This window comes from Nuphar pumila, chromosome 13 (genome assembly GCF_984573655.1).
Source record: "Nuphar pumila chromosome 13, dmNupPumi1.hap1.1, whole genome shotgun sequence".
NCBI classification, from domain to species: Eukaryota; Viridiplantae; Streptophyta; class Magnoliopsida; order Nymphaeales; family Nymphaeaceae; genus Nuphar; species Nuphar pumila.
Genome location: NC_143261.1, coordinates 56337983 through 56355650, shown reverse-complemented (window position 1 = coordinate 56355650; position 17668 = coordinate 56337983). Strand labels below are relative to the sequence as shown.

At 36.6% G+C, this 17668-nt stretch overlaps 1 protein-coding gene across 1 annotated transcript in view; it reads left to right on the top strand.

Annotated features, from left to right (window-relative positions):
* LOC149818443 (uncharacterized) overlaps nt 1–17668 on the top strand; it is a 1135480-nt gene that overhangs the window by 328117 nt on the left and 789695 nt on the right. The gene's annotated exons all lie outside the window — the stretch shown is intronic.

Here is a 17668-nt window from a genome sequence, read left to right as displayed (position 1 = left end):
ACTAAGGCCATAAAAAGATGGGAGCATCTGAATAATGCTAGCCTTAATCTCATAATGAGGCGCTCCTACTTCGGGTCTTCGAATGCAGGATGCCTGAACATAATCTGTGGGAATGAAGTATTCCCGCAGAAGACGTGGATGAGCTGGGGGTGGAGGTGGAGGATCCATGTTAGCCATTGTTGTCGAACTTCGATGAGAATATAAAATTCTCTCTGGGTTGTCAACAAATGGGTGTAATGGGGTTCCTAAACCTCGTCGCCCCTGCATACACTGGTACTAAGACCAAATGTAAACAAACGACCTAAATCTAAACTACACTAACACAGGTACTAAAACGTAAATAAAACAAATAACAGTACTACGAAACAGAGATGCTAACTATCTATGTCAAAAGTCTATAACTAAATGAATAACAACAAAGTAAACTATTCTAAAATACTGAAACAAATAAATACAGGAAATCACAAACTAAGTTTTTCTAAAACCCACCTGTCTAATCGCTCCTTGCAGAATGATAATTAAGTGAATCCTAGAAAGAACAATACGTGAATCCTATATTTACTAACTATGTTAATCCTATATTCACTTACTAATCCTACTAACTAAAAAGAAAACAAATAATTAACTAACTAAAACAAATTAATAAATCAAACTCTAAGAAATAAAGTAATTAATTCGCCGTTCCCCGGCAACGGTGCCAAAATTTGGTTGATATTTTGAAATGATATTTTTAAAAACAAGTATTTGCAATAAAACTTTGGAAAATCGTCAACCAAAAGTATAAAAACCGACTTTCCACAAAGTGGTAAGTACGGGTCGAATCCTCAGGGAACAAAAATTAATCAAGATATTTCTAGGAAATTTAATTTATTAATTACAAATGTCAATCTACAATTATAAAGTTAATACAACTACAATTAATCACTAAATTGAAAATGAAACAGCACTAAGTCCTCTGCTCCACACCAAGGGTATTTCCGTCTTTTCGCCAATTATTCACTCTTCGCACTTGGACAATAACCTTGGAAACTAAATATGCTTTTCAACCTAAAAATGCAGAGAAATACAAAGTTAGTATTCTAATCTAACAATGCAAACAATAACTAAAACTAATTCTAATTTTACGAAAATAATAAAACAAATGCTACTTATCAGACAATAATTAAATAAAATACTAAACTAATTCTTAAAATTAACTAAATTAATTCTACTAATGCTGTATGATGATTATGCAGCTCCTAAAATGCAGAAATTACTGAAAACAGGTCTAAAGTGCCGAAACTAAGGAAATTACGAAACTGCCCCTAACTAGTGCAAAATAGCTTTCTGACAAGTTATCAAAAAACCACTGTTTGACAGGGCAAACGAGGTCCGATTTTTCCGAAATTTATTCTGTTCTGCAACTGACAGATTAAAAAATCTGAAAGTTTTTACAGAATGAAAAAAAGATATCCGGAACTCCAGATATAAGTGTTTCAAATCTGGGAAAAATCAGGATATCGAAAGTCCTGTAACTTAAAATCCAGAAAAAGCGGTTTTCGCAAAACGCTTAAAAATCAGACCAAATCAACTCCGAAAGAGCTAAAATTTGGTCTGTAGTCAGATAACATGCCACTAAAGTGAACAGAAAAAAAAAATTTGGAAAACACGAAATGTTTACACAGAAAATAACGCTTGTGCGACAGGGCAAAAATCGGGTTTTTCTTTGAGTGCACTATTCACTTTATGAATTTATTTAAACACTATAAAATGCAAATTAAACCTAATGTAATCTAAATGACACTGAATAACAGTGTATATGCAGATGAATATTACAATTACGCTAAATGCATGATGAACAAAATACGATAAGCAAATTATGACTAAAAATACGTTAACTAACGATGCAAATGCAACTAAGCTACTCAATGAAATGCAATTCTAATTGAATATGTTAAATACTAAATAACTAAGAGTCAACTAAGCACAAATTCACAAATCACCCACACAAATAAAACACAATTTACACACACACTTCTACACTATACTAAATCAAATAACTTAAACTAATAAAACCTAAAATCAAAATAAATAACATCTAAATGACATCAAACCCACTAAAGAACAAGGGCTAGGGTTAGGGTTCACTCGGTTGACTCAATTAGGCTCAGTTTTGACTTGACTAAGTTCGAGTTGGCTTGGGTGGAATCGGTTTTGACTTAGCTAAGGTTGACTCAAACTAGGTTCGGTCTTGACTCACCATGGGTTGGACTAGGACTCGACTAGGGTTAGGTTTTGACTTGGTTAGGTTACTAAGACTAGGTTGGACTCGGTTGAGGGTTGACTTAGTCAACTAAGGTTGGTTTGGTTTAGATGGGTTCGGTTTGGGTTAGGTTAGGTGAGATAGGCTCGGGATAAGGTTGACTCGACTAGGCTTGACTTGGATTAGGTTAGGTAGACTCGGTTAACCTAAACTTAGGTTAGGTTTGACTAAGTCTTGACTAGGGTTAGGTCTTGGTCTTGGTTGACCTAAGCTTGGGTTTGATTTGGGTTTGACTAGGGCTAGGGTTGACTCGAACTAGGTTTGGTCTAGGCTTTGACTAGGTTAGGTAGGCTCGGTTTTGACTAGACTCAAAGGGGTTTAGACTAGGGTTTGACTCACTTAATTGGGTCGACGAAAGTAGTAACCCTTTAATTATCCTACAATTAATTCAAAGTTATCGATTTTAATGAAGGAGGTTAGGAAAATAAAGTAATAATTATCAATGCTCAACTTGGAAATGATTTGGATTCTCCAAAAATCGCCCCACTGAATGAGGGAGTTACACTCCTTAATTATATTTTAAGACTCTCTTTGGAAAACGAAAAGTCCAATCTAGAAGGCCACGATTTTTGCTTTTCAAGATGGAATTAAATTGCTTTTAATTCTTTATGAAAATCGTGGAGCCTAGATTGGAGGTTTAATTAAATTTCAAAAACACTTTCCAAAGCAAATGAGTAACTCCTTTCTTTAATGCACATTCCAAATTTAATGCTCTTTTGAATGCTCCACACGATTTTTGGAGAAACTACTCGTTCCAAAAACTTTTTTTAAATGCAATTACTTTAATTACCCTCCTCAAAAATTGCCAACTTCTAATGATGCTACTTCCTAAACTAATGCAATTAAAGCTACCTAGGGAATAAAATGACTTAAATAGAAAATCAACTTCCTAGGAGTAAATGCTAACCTAATTCCAAAACTTACATAAATGCAATCCTAAAAACGGCTAAAGCAATAAACCCTAATACATTGAACCTAGACAACCTAATTAAACCTACCTAATTGCAATTAAGAATTACCAAAAAACAGCCTAGAGCTCGAATTGAGCTCTAATGGCTGCCGCCCCTCCTTGGGGAAGAAGAAGACTAAAAAAATACAAACTAAAAGAAAACGATTAAGCTAAACACCAAACAATTTTGATAAAACTAAATTAAAATCTAATAAAAAGAACTCCTAATTACACAAATGCAAACATGAACAACACTATGCTGGAATTCATAAAAAAAAACATCAAGAACTAAAACTCGATTTTTGGAATTTTCTCAATAGACCTAAAACACAAAAACACAAAATGATAAAAACGATTATCTAGAATAGTCCTAAAATGTTAACTCTACCACAACACACTTTGCAACACTGTAAAATCAATAAAATATGCAGACATGCAGTATGAAGTAGAAGATTACATGCACACCACGAGCAAACAAAATAAAAGAAATCGGCTAGATGAGATTCTAGCCGATTTTCATAATTTGAATAAAAAAATCTTTAAAAATCAAAGACACCCAAATCAAGCAATGACTCAACCCTCAATAGATCTGCAAGAACTCACTGGAATCGGATCTATAAAGGGTCTATTAACCCAGCGTGGCTGCTAAAATCCGAACTAAGGCAAAAATTGAAAATAAATCAAAATCGGCTAGAATGGATCTAGCCGATTTATTGATTTTTAATGAAAAATGCCTTTCTTCAAGTTCCCAACACCCAAAATAACTCAAACTAATCTTTTTGAAGGCTTTTTCTGTAGAAATAACACAAACACACACATTGGATAAGACAACCCAAATCGGCTAGAAGAACCTCTAGCCGATTTACACGTTTTTCTTAAAAAATGATGGAAATCGATACTCGAACATGCAAACAATGAAACAAACCTAGATCTAACGTGATGGTCTATTCACTGATACTATTCTAAGGTTGAAACAAAAAAAAATAAAAGAAACACACAGAAATAATAAAAGAAAACCAACACACAATTCGGTTTTAGCTAGAAGAGAAGGAAGAAGAAGACCTACCTCTTGGAAGATCCGACGACCGGGGGGATGAAGAAGAGCGGACCGTGGCTGGAGTTGGACGTCCCAAACAGTTCGAGAATGCTGGACTTCACCAAAAAACAGCACCTTTGCAGCTGCTACACGTTGGAGATCCACCGAAGATGGATTATGCGCCGATTCTCGATCAGAGGGTGTAGAAAGCTGGATGGAGGTAGGGCCGGCTCACCTTGTTGGTGTGTTTCGCACTCCCACACAAGGTTAATGGTCTCCACCTCTGCTACACCTGCAAAAGTACAGAAAAATGGTGAAAATACAGCAATGAGAAAGAAAGAAATTAAGAGAAAACACAAGGGGGATCGAAATATGCTTTGAACCCAAGCATAGACCGGTCTTCAATGGCCAAAACGTGGGAGGATGGAGAGGAAGGAGCTGCTGGAGTAGAATCACTGTAGGGGGCATCCAAACAAAGCCAAAGACGCCTAGGGTTTGCTGGAAAAAACTATTTATACTTTTGATAATTTTCAGAAACACTGTTATAAAAAAAATATTTTCTATGCGCCTCTTTCTGGGGGGGTTTCTGCAAAACTTTTTGTAATGGAAGGCGTGTGGATTGGGTTTTGGGCTTTCTAAGGGTTGATCCAAAGTCCAAATAACCTAATTGGGTCGGATATGGATCTGATCCACCTCGAAATCCATGCCCAAACACTGAAATAGCCATAACTCTCTCATTTTAACTCCGATTTTTCTGAAATTCGAACCATAACCCCTTACTATCAAAATACATCTAAACATGGGTTTAAAACCTTAAACTTAATACAAAATGCATGAAAAACTTATTAACATGATGCGCATTTCATGCATCATCAAAACCATTCAACTTTTTGTGCAAAAGTCAGTTTCTTTTCTTTGTATGAATCTATAAAAATATATATAAAGTTAAAATATATACAAACTGACAAATATTATTTAGTAATTAGTAGTAAATAATATTTTACTGCTTCAAAAGTACTTCAATCACGTTCACAACTGAATGTAATGCATGTGAGACCTAAGACTTGAACAACAATGGTCTGGAGCTGGAGACAACCAATGACAAAAGAAATCCACCAATCTACTATAAAAAAATCAAATTACATATAATTAAAGTATATGTTGAAACTTGGTTTGAGAAAAGATAGAAAAGTACCTTCACGATTAGCCCTAATCACCCTTAAGTAGTGATTAGGATCAATAAAGAAAATTACACTAGAGAGCATTGAAAGTTAAAATATAAACAAGACCACCCAATAAACCCCTCACAATAATAACTCTCAACACTCCCCCTCAAGCTGGAGCATTGATATCAATCATGCTCAGCTTGTTACAACACTTTGAGAATTCTGTGATAGGAAGGGGTTTGGTAAAAACATTTGCTACTTGATCTTCTGAAGAAACATGAAAAGTTGATATATTTCCCACTTGAACCATATCCCGAATATAATGACAATCTATCTCAATATGCTTAGTCCTCTCATGAAACACATCATCTTAATAGGCAGAGAAACCTTTATGCTCAATCCGGTAAGCATAGATTTTATCCAAATCATTTCAGCAGCAGTTTGTGCCATGACCCTATATTCTGACTCAACACTTGATCTTGCTACTACAGCTTGTTTCTTGCTTCTCCATGAAACTAAGTTGCCACCAACAAAAACACAGAACCCTGTAGTAGACTTCCTATCATCAACCGACCCTGCATAATCAGCATTAGTATACGCAACCACATCAAGATTTGCCTCTTTTATAAACAATAGACCTTTTCCTGGAGATGTCTTCAGGTATTTAAGAACCATCATAGCTGCCTCCCAATGAACTTTTCTTGGTTTATCCATGAATTGACTCAATTTGCCAACAACAAATGATATGTCAGGCCTAGTTACAGTAACATAGAAAAGTTTACCAATGAGAGTCCTATAGGACTTACTATCAACTGCCTCATATTGCTCGTCATACAAGAACAGTTTAGGATTCATGGGAATAGTGGCTGGTTTTGCACCAAGCATCCCTGTCTCCTGTAAAAGATCAAGCACATATTTACTCTGAGAAAGAACCATATGTGAACACCCCAAAATTTTCAAAAAGACCTTTTTGCCCCTAATTCCATCTTCTGAGAAGGTCGAAGTGATTTCAAAACTAAATTTCAGTCTTTCTTCAGATTTTTGGATCGAATTCCACATTGATATATTCAAAATCAATTCCGGATCCGAATCCAGTACTTTAAATCCATATTTTCTCAAAATTCGGATCCAAACTCATTTTTGAAGAAATTTTCTCAAAATGGCTTGTAAATTCTCAGAAAAATTCCCTTTTGTAAATCTTTTTGCAAAAACACAAAAAAATAATTAGTTTTAACCTTTGTTTTCTCACAAACTTTAGGATTTTATTCTAAAAATACAAAAAAATTGAAAAAAAAAAACCAAAGACCAAAAAAAAAAATTGGGAAAAATTACAAGAAAGCGAAGGATTCTTAAGCCTTTTTCCAAAAAAAACTCATTTCCCAACCATTTTTGCAAAAATTTCTTAAAAGGAGTCCTCTTATTGGAAAATGAGAAATTCTACAACGGAATCCTCCTGCGCCTTCTTCCCCTCCTCTTTCCACCCTCCATCTTCAAACCGCATGCTCTCTTTTCCACCATCAATCCTTAACAGATTTCACCCTCTCGAGCCTTCCATTCTTCCTTTAAGAAGAGGCCTCCAGACTTCGTAGAGGGATCCGATCTTGATCTCTCCATAGCGCATCTGTTTACCTTTTCCCGTTTACGCTCCCCTTTTCTTCACTTGAGTTCTGAAGAAGGCTTGCAGTTGAAATCTCATTCGAACTACTTTCAAGCTCCAGAATATCTATAGAGCCAGGATCAATTAATCCCTCAGCAAACCAGTAAGAGCTACTCCTCCCTTCTTTGCTTTTTGTTTCCCCTTTTTTTTATTTATTTTTTTTTTCTCTCTCTTTCTTCTTTTCTCCTTTCTTTTCTGTGGATTTCCTTAGTTTTCATCATTCGGCATTTCGTTAAAAGCACTCTGGGTGGTAATTGATTTGCTGATAGCAAAACCAATCCACATATATGTGCGATATTCAATGGAACAGACATGTTCCGACATTCCTTTTTTTTTCTTTCTTTCATTTTGTTGCTGGTTTTTTTTTTTTTTTCTCTTTGCTTTGAACATCGGCTGCATGATTAGATTCAAGCAGTTATTTATCATTTCCCGGAATCAGTAATATATTTTTAGTTTCCTTTAACTATTGCTGGCATCTGTTCTTTAATCATCATTTTCTATGTTCTGTTTATAACATTATAATCGTGTTGGTTTTGATTTTCATTATGTATCTTTGATTTTCGCAATTAAATTCCTGCATCTAATCTTCCATTCCATTTCCTTCCAGCGTATCATAGGTCATCCCCATTTTCTGGTTTTATGCATCCAATTCATTTTGATTTTGTTTATCTGTTGGCCTATGTTTCCGGTTATGTTTTTTTTTTTTTTTTCTTTCATCTTAGTTGTCTGGAGGGATAACCATTTATATCCATTTTGATTTACCATGATTGGTCGATATTCATCTCTTATCGACTGCCTGTTAATTCCATTTCCCTTTTAGTCTGTGCTCCTTGCTTTTTTTTTTTCTTTCCCCTTAAATTCCACATAGATACTTCTGTACATTGCATCAAAGCATGGATGTGCTTAGACGTGTTGATCCCTATGCGTTAAGCTTGGATTCTAAGGGAAGAACATGACTACCGGCTAAGGACCTTCAGAAGGCTTTCAAGGATTCGAGATTCGTCCATCTTGACACAGACAACTGCCGCTGGGATCAAGTGCATCCTCTGCACCATCCAGTATCGATAATTCATCTCAAACAGGGGATTCTATTTTATTTGTTGCAATTCTCTCAATGCACTATGATCGTTTTGTTTACCTGATTTTTTTTTTCTTTTTCACAGTTTTATATTCTTCTCCTTGACTTCGGGTATGATCGTTGGCTTTGAGGATCATCTAGGACTGTCATCCGATTCAGTATTTCTCTTGTATTTGCCTCAGCTTTCTAATTCTATTTTGATAATTGATTGACGTTTTAACTTTTAATTCTTATTTTGTTCTCTGGTTATTTGCCGTGATTAATTTCCTGTTTTTCCCCTTTGATCTATCTCCTAGCATTTGATTTTCTAGTTTTAATAAACATCAGATGACATTCGTTTACTGCATTTAGTTTGTATCTTCCCTATTCACGTTCTCCAGTTTCTGATATATGCTTTCATGTGGTGGTGTCCTGTATCATCATATTAAACAAGAATCTGCATACCCATTAGGTGAGGTAAGAGTCAGCATCACCTTATGTGATAAGTCTGAATTAGAGTATTTGAGATGGTTGCTGCGATCTGACTGTCAAGATTAACAAAATCCATTATAGTCTTTGGTCTTACTATCCCTTTTGAATGTTACGTCAGTTTTTCAGCATAGAAGCATTCAAATCATCCATAAACACCCCAGCAACACCATTATTAACTTGACAAGCTCTCCTAGAGACATCTCCACTGGTTGGGATAAAGCTCCTCAAAATCTGTAGAATGAACTTAGAGATCGTTATGGAAAAGTAGATTGGCTATATTATATTTATCCTCTTGTAAAATTCTAATATCCTGTTGTGCTGAATTCAAATGAGATTCACATTGGGTTCGGTTCTTTCACTCTGATTTAGTATAAAAAAAAAAAAATAGTATAACTGCTGAAGGTGTAACCTTATATGTCTTGTGCCACATAGAATTTCCCTTCGATGGCCAACTCACGTTTTCAAGGGTATTGGCTCAAGGTATTATAGTTAAGGTTTTTAGTAAGATGGTCAACAAAGTCTTTCTCCAAGGTTCATAAATTGTTGGATGGTGTTCGGTAGGTCGATGCTGAAAGTGATAAAACATCATTTCCACTAACATTTTGTAAAAAGAAAAAGATGCTATCAGTTGATGTGAAGGCAACATCCTTCATTGTTGTGTGTTCATATTTTGCTTCCCTTCCCACACTATGGTGCTGTACACATTCCTTTTTTTAGTCTGGCGCAGAAGTTACATTACCTGTCATGGTAAAATTTTGGGCAACTTGGCTTGCGGGTTGCTGATAATAAAGGGTATCTATAAGCAACAGAAGGATCTCCAGAGAAGAGTGCAGCCAGACTCATCTGCTTATTTGTCGCTTGTAGTAGATGCCATTCTCAATAGTGAATACGTTGGGATTGGTTGCTTAGCATATTATATCTCTTATTTACTTGCACTACACCTATTGCACTCATCTGTGTATAATTCCAGCACATACCACTCTGCACTATCCACCTGCAACAGCACAAGCTCCACTCCATGAGTCACTGATCCATTTGCTAACGGGTGATTGCAAAGATTACCACCTGCTGGGATGCTTATTCTAGCTACCACATGTCCACCCATCAACAACAGTAAAATCCCTATTTGCTAGATGTATCTTCCAGCATGTGTACCTACAGTAGGTATGTTTATTGAGTCCATCACATAAACTCCACTAAAGGTGCTGTTACACTTGCCAACAACCATCTTCTACCCTGTATATAGCTGATGTACATCAATTACCCGCCCCTCGGATTTGCAGCAACACTTTGCTGCAAGATACATACACAGCCACCTGTTGGAATCAAGCATATACTGTGGTACCACCACCTCACAGTATTCTTCCCCCACTGCCTTTAGATACTGCTACAGCCCTCACTTCACTCTTTGCCCCATAATCAGCTCTCACTACACTTCATTTCAATACCTTCACTCCATATACATCTGCCACTCACCTACTTTATATCAATATTATATATATATATATATATATATAACACATTTGGTTATCCTTCCATACTTTAGATCATCCATGTCGTTTCATTAGGAGTTAAGCACAAGGTAGGTATATGAGTGTCCCATCGCTTAAATCCATGTGATATATGCCATTTCTCTTTTATTTTCCATACTAACCAAGTGTTTTGCAGGGAATATGTGGAAAATATCATTATTTAGAGTTGTAAATTCAATTTCGTGTATTGTAATAGCTAGATATTAACGAGAACTTTACATTTCTTATTTTAGATAGAATGAATGAGCATTGTAAATATCATGAATTACTTGTTCTTCATGCATTTTTCCTTTATTTCTCAAAATCTCACATTGGTGAAACACGAATGGCACGTACATCATTTCATAAAAGGTAAGTTAATTCTAAGTTGATGATTTATACCAACGGCCATAGTCGGGGTGTAAACAAGACTTAGTATTCTTATCTTTTATGAAATAACACTGGATCCACACTGGATCCTCTTTCAAAAAATCATCATATTCTTCAAATATTTTACCTTTTATCAGAGTTTAACTTAGAATTAATTCAATATATATACCAATGGCCATAGTCAGGGTATATTGAGAGTTAATTCCATTCTAAACTCTATAAAAGCACAAAAATGTGTTTCATTCTTCACTAGAATTTTAATATAGATTACTATATAATACATTCAATGACCATAGTCAAGGATGTATTATATTTTCAATCTTATTTTAATTCATTTAAAGAATGAAATAGCTTTTCAAAGTCCAATCTCAAATTTATTGAAATTCATTCATCATGTAGGGTAAAATTGCATCATATTTTTCAAAATTATTTCAAAAACCCAAGTGATTTTGAACATCTTTTCTATTTTCCAAACCTATCTCAAATTTCAAAGTCCAATTTGACTTTGAAATTTCAAAATTATTTCATATTCAAACTTCAAATTTCCAAACTCAAAATTCAAAACTCAATATCAAAGTTCAATTCAACTTTGAAGTTTCTAAAGTCATCTTCTGATTCTAAACCCAGTTTTTTTTCTTCGAAGTTTTAAATCAAAGTTGAGATTGACTTTGAATCTCAAACCTTCTCAAGTTCAAATCTGGATCTTCAAAACCCCAGATCATCTTTAAAAGTCCTATTTTTGACTTCTCAAAACTCAAATCCAAAATCAAATCCTAGTCTCAAACTTGGATCCAGATTTCCAAGTATAAACTCCATTCTACTTTGGATCTCCAATTACAGATCCAAAATCCAACTCTTAGGATCCAGAATCCAATTCTACCATCGGATCTCAGATTCAGATCCAAATCCATTCTAGGATCCAGAACCCAATTCTATTTTGGATCTCAAACTTCAGATCCAATTCTATCTTAGGATCCAGAGTCCAACCCTATCCCGGATCTCAGATTTCAGATCCAAATACCTTCTTGGATTCCACATCTTGAATCTAATTCCATTCAAAATTCCAAGTCCAAATTCCACTTTGAATTCCAATTCTCAAAGCCAGTCTCATTTTTTTCATTCAAACCAAAGTTCCTATTTCAGATCTTAAATCCAAAAATCAACTCAAAACTCTATTCAGAATCCAGAATTTGGATTCGGATTTCATCTTGAAATTCCAACTGTTCCAAGTCCCATTCCTCAATTCCTTTAGATCCCCCACATTTCCTTCTAACTTCAAAAACTTCAAAGTTAGAATTCAATTCCATTCCAAAGTTCAAACTTCCAAATTCAAAGTCCATTTATGTCTTTGAAATTTTCTTTCCTTCAGTTTTAAGATCATTTCTCTCAAAGATCCAAATTCCTTTTCCTAAGCTCTGATTATTCTAAAAACTTAGAACTTCAAATCTTAAGTTCTAAGTTAGAAAACATTTCTTCACTTTATCTGATTCACTTGGAAATTCTTCAAAATATTTTCAAAAAGAGCATACATCTTTGCATTTGCACAAGCATGATTCATCGTGCATTTTAGACTTAGGATAAATACTTAGATAAATTCATTGCAAAGCAAAAAGGCATAAAATACGACCCTTGGTTCGATTACCCCTGGTAAAGGCGCCAGGAACGGTCGAACCTCGTACCGACGAGTGGATCCCGTCTCCAAGTTTTCCCGCAAATATTTCAAAACGGAGGCGAGTTATTTCAAATATTTTCAAAATTAAGGTCAAGTGAGACCCGCAAAAGAGTTCCTCTTCTCTTCTCTTCTTTCTTTTCTCTTCTCTCTTTCTTTCCGTTCTTTTATCTTTTCTCCCTTCAAAAAGGAGGAAAATAAGAGGTTGGAAGGGAAAAGAGAAGGAAGAGAGAGAATATTACGAGAGGAAAATTTTTGCGATGATCACACCATACCTTCTCTATTTCTTGCTACTTCGATTCCCAACAAGTACTTGAGAGGACCCAGATCCTTTGTAATAAAGTATTTCTGCAGATATGCCTTGGTGCTTGAAATCTCCTGCTCATTATCTCCAGTTAAAATTATATCAACACAAACAACCATAGTCACAAAACCCTTAGAGCTAATCTTTATGAACAAAGAATGATTTGATGGTGACCTCTGGAAACCAAATTTAGACATCACCTCAAACAATTTGTGAAACCATGCACGCGGGCTTTGCTTTAGGCCATATATTGCCTTTTTTAGTTTGCACACTTTGCCACACTCTCCCTGTTGTTCGAAGCCAGGCGGTTGTTGCATGTAGACCGTCTCAGATAGATCCCCATACAGAAAAGCATTCTTCACATCAAGCTGAGTCATACTCCACCCATGATGAACAACCACATAAGTAACTAAGCGTATAGTGCCCATTCTGGCTACGGGAGAGAAAGTCTCAAAGAAGTCCACCCCATATGTTTGGGTGTAGCCTTTGGCGACTAGGCGAGCTTTGTGTCTCTCCAGAGTGCCATCAAAATGATATTTAATAGTGTACACCCACTTACAACCAACAATGTCTGCATCAGAAGGAGGATCGACAAGCTCCCAAGTCCCTTGAGAAATCAAGGCGTCCATTTTTTCTTGCATTGCTTGTTTTCATTGAGGATCTAATAAAGCCTGTTGATGATTGATAGGACTGGAGATGGCAGATAGAAAGTTTTGCATGCTCTTTCCAATCTTGTCTGTGGACACAAACTTTGAAATTGGGTGCAGAGTACACTGACGCATGCCTTTCCTCAGGGCTATGGGCAAATCATTTTTAATTTCAGGATCTGCTCTACGATCATCAGGATAAGCAATAGAATCATCAACATAATCAGGATCACTGACTGCAGGAGAAGAAGACGATGAAGGGCCACGAGAGGAGGCTTGACGACGAGTATACACCAGTGGAGGATCATGGAACCGAGTTGAAGAGGGATCAGAACATAATGAAGGCAATAAAGGAACTGACTCCAAAGGAATGGGAGGAATGGGTAAGGGAAATGATGTGGACATATCAGGATTCACACGAGACGCGCACGACGAGAAGTAAGGAATGGTCTCAAAGAATGTGACATCCGCACTGATATACTCTTTACGAGCAATGGGGTCAAGACATTTGTACCCTTTTTGGTTTTTTGGATACCCAAGGAAGACACACTTAGTTGCCTGTGCAGCTAGTTTGTCCCTAGTAGGTCCAAGTTTTTGCACAAAACAAACACAACTAAATACCTTAGGAGAAACTTTGAACAAAGAACAATCAGGATAAAGTTGTCTGATAGGAATTTGGTCATTAAGAGCAGTAGAAGGCATTCTGTTAATAAGGTAACAAGAAGTAAGAAGGGCATCTCCCCAAAAAGAAGCTGGCATGTTTGTTTGAATCATAAGGGTTCGAGTTACTTTCAAAAGGTGTCGGTGTTTTCTTTCAGCTACCCCATTTTGCTGGGACGTATGGGCACATGAAAATTGAGGGCAAAACCCATTATCCCGATAAAATTGTAATAGTTTGCTAGATTTGAATTCAAGAGCATTATCAATGCGAACAATTTTAACAATGGAACCAAATTGAGTATTTATTTCAAGAATAAAAGATTGGAGAATACACAAGACTTCAGATCTCTCCTTTATTAAAAAGACCCAAGACACTCTAGAGTAGTCATCAACAATGACAAGGTAATACTTGGACTGAAACCTATTAGGAACCCGACTAGGCCCCCAAACATCAACATGAATTAGATCAAAAGGACTTTGACTAGTACAACTCTGACTTAAAGAAAAAGAACTACGATGATGCTTGCCCAACTGACATGCTTCACACTGAAAGGACGCTGTAGGAGAGACCTGTGGAATGAATCTTTGAAGCTTGGAAAGAGAAGGATGACCCAATCTGAGATGCCATTGGTAGGAATTAGAACTCGATTCCACACACGAAGTTGCTACTCCAACAGGTTGTGTAAGATATAAACACCTCCCTCCTCATGGCCTCCTGTGAACACCCCAAATTTTTCAAAATGTTGTAAACATCTCCTTTTTGCCCTTTTCCCCCATTTTTTTGGGTAATTAAGTCAGTTTTAAATCTAAATTCCATTTTGTTTCTCAAATTTTGTTGAAATTAAATTTATTTTACATATCTGACTCAATTTCGGATCCGGATCCACATCAAAATCCAAATCTGAGCTTCATTATCCAATTTTAAATCAAATTCTCAAAATTATCAAAAATAACTTTTTGAAAAGCTCAGACACTTCGTCCGGTATCCGTTTGGTTCCATCGTGTTATAGTCCTCAAATCAAAGTTTAAAACTCGAATATTTTCTCAAAACTTGGGTCCAAACCCATTCTTCTGAAGAAACTTTCCCAAAATGGTCTGAAATTCTCAGAAAAATACTCTTGTAAATATTTCTCATGAAAATACAAAAAAATTAGTGTTTAATCTTTGTTTTCGTGTAAGAAACTTAGATTCTGTTCCAAAAATACAAAAAAATGGAAAACTCATGCAAAAAATAAAAAAAAATTAGGAAAGACTACGTGGTTTTCAAAGATTTTGCCGAAAACTCATCCTTAACCACCTTTTTAGAAAAACCTGAAAAGGAGGCCCTTTTTTGGAAAAAATGATTTTCAATGTTTAAGGGTCGAGTTAGGGTTTTGAAAACCCTAACTCGCCTTCCTCCCTCAGCCGCCAGCCCCATGTGCGAAACCCCCTCTCGAAGCCCCCATGGCCTCCATTCGCCCTTCATCTGCAACGGCTTCGCACGCCCCGTTTCCATTAACCTCTCATCCCCCTTCTGCTTCAGGGCAACCCTTGATCGCCAACATCATCTTCAACTTCCCCCACCTTCACGAAGCTTCCCCCGCCAGCCCCATGTGCGACATCCATCACAGCCTCCATCTCTGCCCTCCGATCCTCTTCTTCTTCCCTCGACGAGCAACCATCTACCCTTCATCTCTAACAGAAGCTTCTTCTCGATCCTTCCAAAAGGGTCGACCCCTGATCTTCAACCGCCTCCCCTCTCGAAGCTTCCTGCACATCTTTAAAAGGAACACTCGGACGCCCCTAAAAAGGGGGGGGGGGCATCATCGACCTCACTGGGGACAACATCCATCATTGGCCACAAAATCGCATCTCCACCATCGATCATCACCCATCTCTTCCCCCTTTACCTTCATCCTCTTCGTCATCTACAAGGCTCTCTGCCCCATTTTTTTTTCTTTCATCCCCAGGCGCGCTGAGACATCCACCTTAAGCGGTTGAAGATTGAATCCCCTTCAGCAGTCGGTTTCGGAAATCAAGATTTGCAGCAATTGTTGTGAACCGGGTTTGAAAAGGAAGGATTGTAAAGGAATCAACCATACATCGTTCGGACTCCATTCAGATTATCACCCTTCCAAAATCTCGATCAACCCACGGTTAGCACCCATGCTTCCCTTTATGGTCTTTTATCTCCTTTCAATTATTTTCTGTCTTGGCCCCATTCATGCACTATGGGTAGCGTTGGATTGTTCATAAACAATCTCAACCCCTCTCGTGCCACAGCAACGGGATCCATTAAAACCCGACAATCGTTCTTCATTTTTTTTTATATAATTTACTTCATCTGGTTTTTCCTTAATATTACACAGGAGTGGATTTCTATTTGTGTTGTTTTAGATCAAGATCTTCCAATCTTGGTTCATTTCCCCTTTTTTTTCTTCTTTTATTTTCGCACTTTAGTTTTGTTTATATCATATTTCTGTTCTGGTTGGGCTCAGGATATCAGATTTTAATAATCCAATAGGATTCGTTCGAATCCCAGTCCAGCCGTCATGCTAACTTTGCCGTCATTTTTCTTTTTGAAGATTGGGTTTCATATGGGGTTTCTGTCATAACGTTCGATTTCTTGCCCTTGTTGGACAGGTTTGTGTTATGTATTTTGAATCGTCTCAATATAATATACTATGCATTTTGATTAAGTGTTACTATCACTCATACATTCTAGGTTATTTTACCTTCAGCCTCTCATTAATAGCATTTGATTGTTTCTATGTCTTGTTTTATCATTAACATATCTTCAATAGCATGTAAGCAATCAACTTCCTGTTTTGGTTAATGCAGCTCGGGAATAAAAAAAAATCACACAGGTGAACGAACCACTCACCATAGGTTCTTTTTCATTGCCTATAGTCATTTTTGATCCATTGCTATAACATGTTTTATCAGTAGATTTTGCTTATATACCCTGTTTATCATAGTTTTCTTACTAGAACATGATCCTTTTCGTTTTGTTCTGTCAGTTATCCACTCGGATTGTTTGTCACAAAGACATTCAAAATCAGCTGGAATCTGTTTGTGTTTTACCATGTGTACATTCTTGTAAAGATGCAATCACACTGCCCCTTTGGATGTCGATTCTGGAGCCTGTTAGCGCCAATGCCTAAAAAAAAAAAAGGAAAAAAATGGTTCCTGCAAAACAAGCATCTCTGCGCATTACTACCTGCAATTTCGACAATTCAGAACTGCTGGGATATGTTGACTCTGTTCTCAAATGATGAAACTAGTTGCAGTGATGGGTCCATGTTTAACCTGTATAAATGGTAACCTGATCCTGGACTGAAAATTTTTTTTTTTCTTTCTTTCCCTTCTCAAGGATCGATATCATTACTCTCACAATGTGTTTTTAAAACCCATAGATGAAAGTGTTTAGCATCTAAACTTGAAATTAGATTTGTGGGTTCTCAATGGATTTGCGTAATCTCATTTTGTGACTCCGTGAATAGGCTACAGAAAGCCTTTGGTTTAGGCAATAGTAAAGGAAGGGTAGGTGGCGGAGGTGTTCAGTTGGTGACACGCCTGATTGTTTAACTTCTGAAGCACTCCTTGGCTCTGGGTGTAATACCACTGCGAAGATCAGAACTCAACCACCATATGAGGTTAATGGCGCGTTATTTTTAGAAAGGCAAGAGCAGCACTGATAAGATTTGGCTTTTGATCTCCTCCTTCGCCGTATTGCTGAGCGATATCATCCATAACTGCGGAGAACTTTTCCACATCCAATTATAAGATAAACTGGATAATAGTTTTGTTTTCCTTTCCCTTTTATTTAACCTGTTAGTAGTCTTGCTT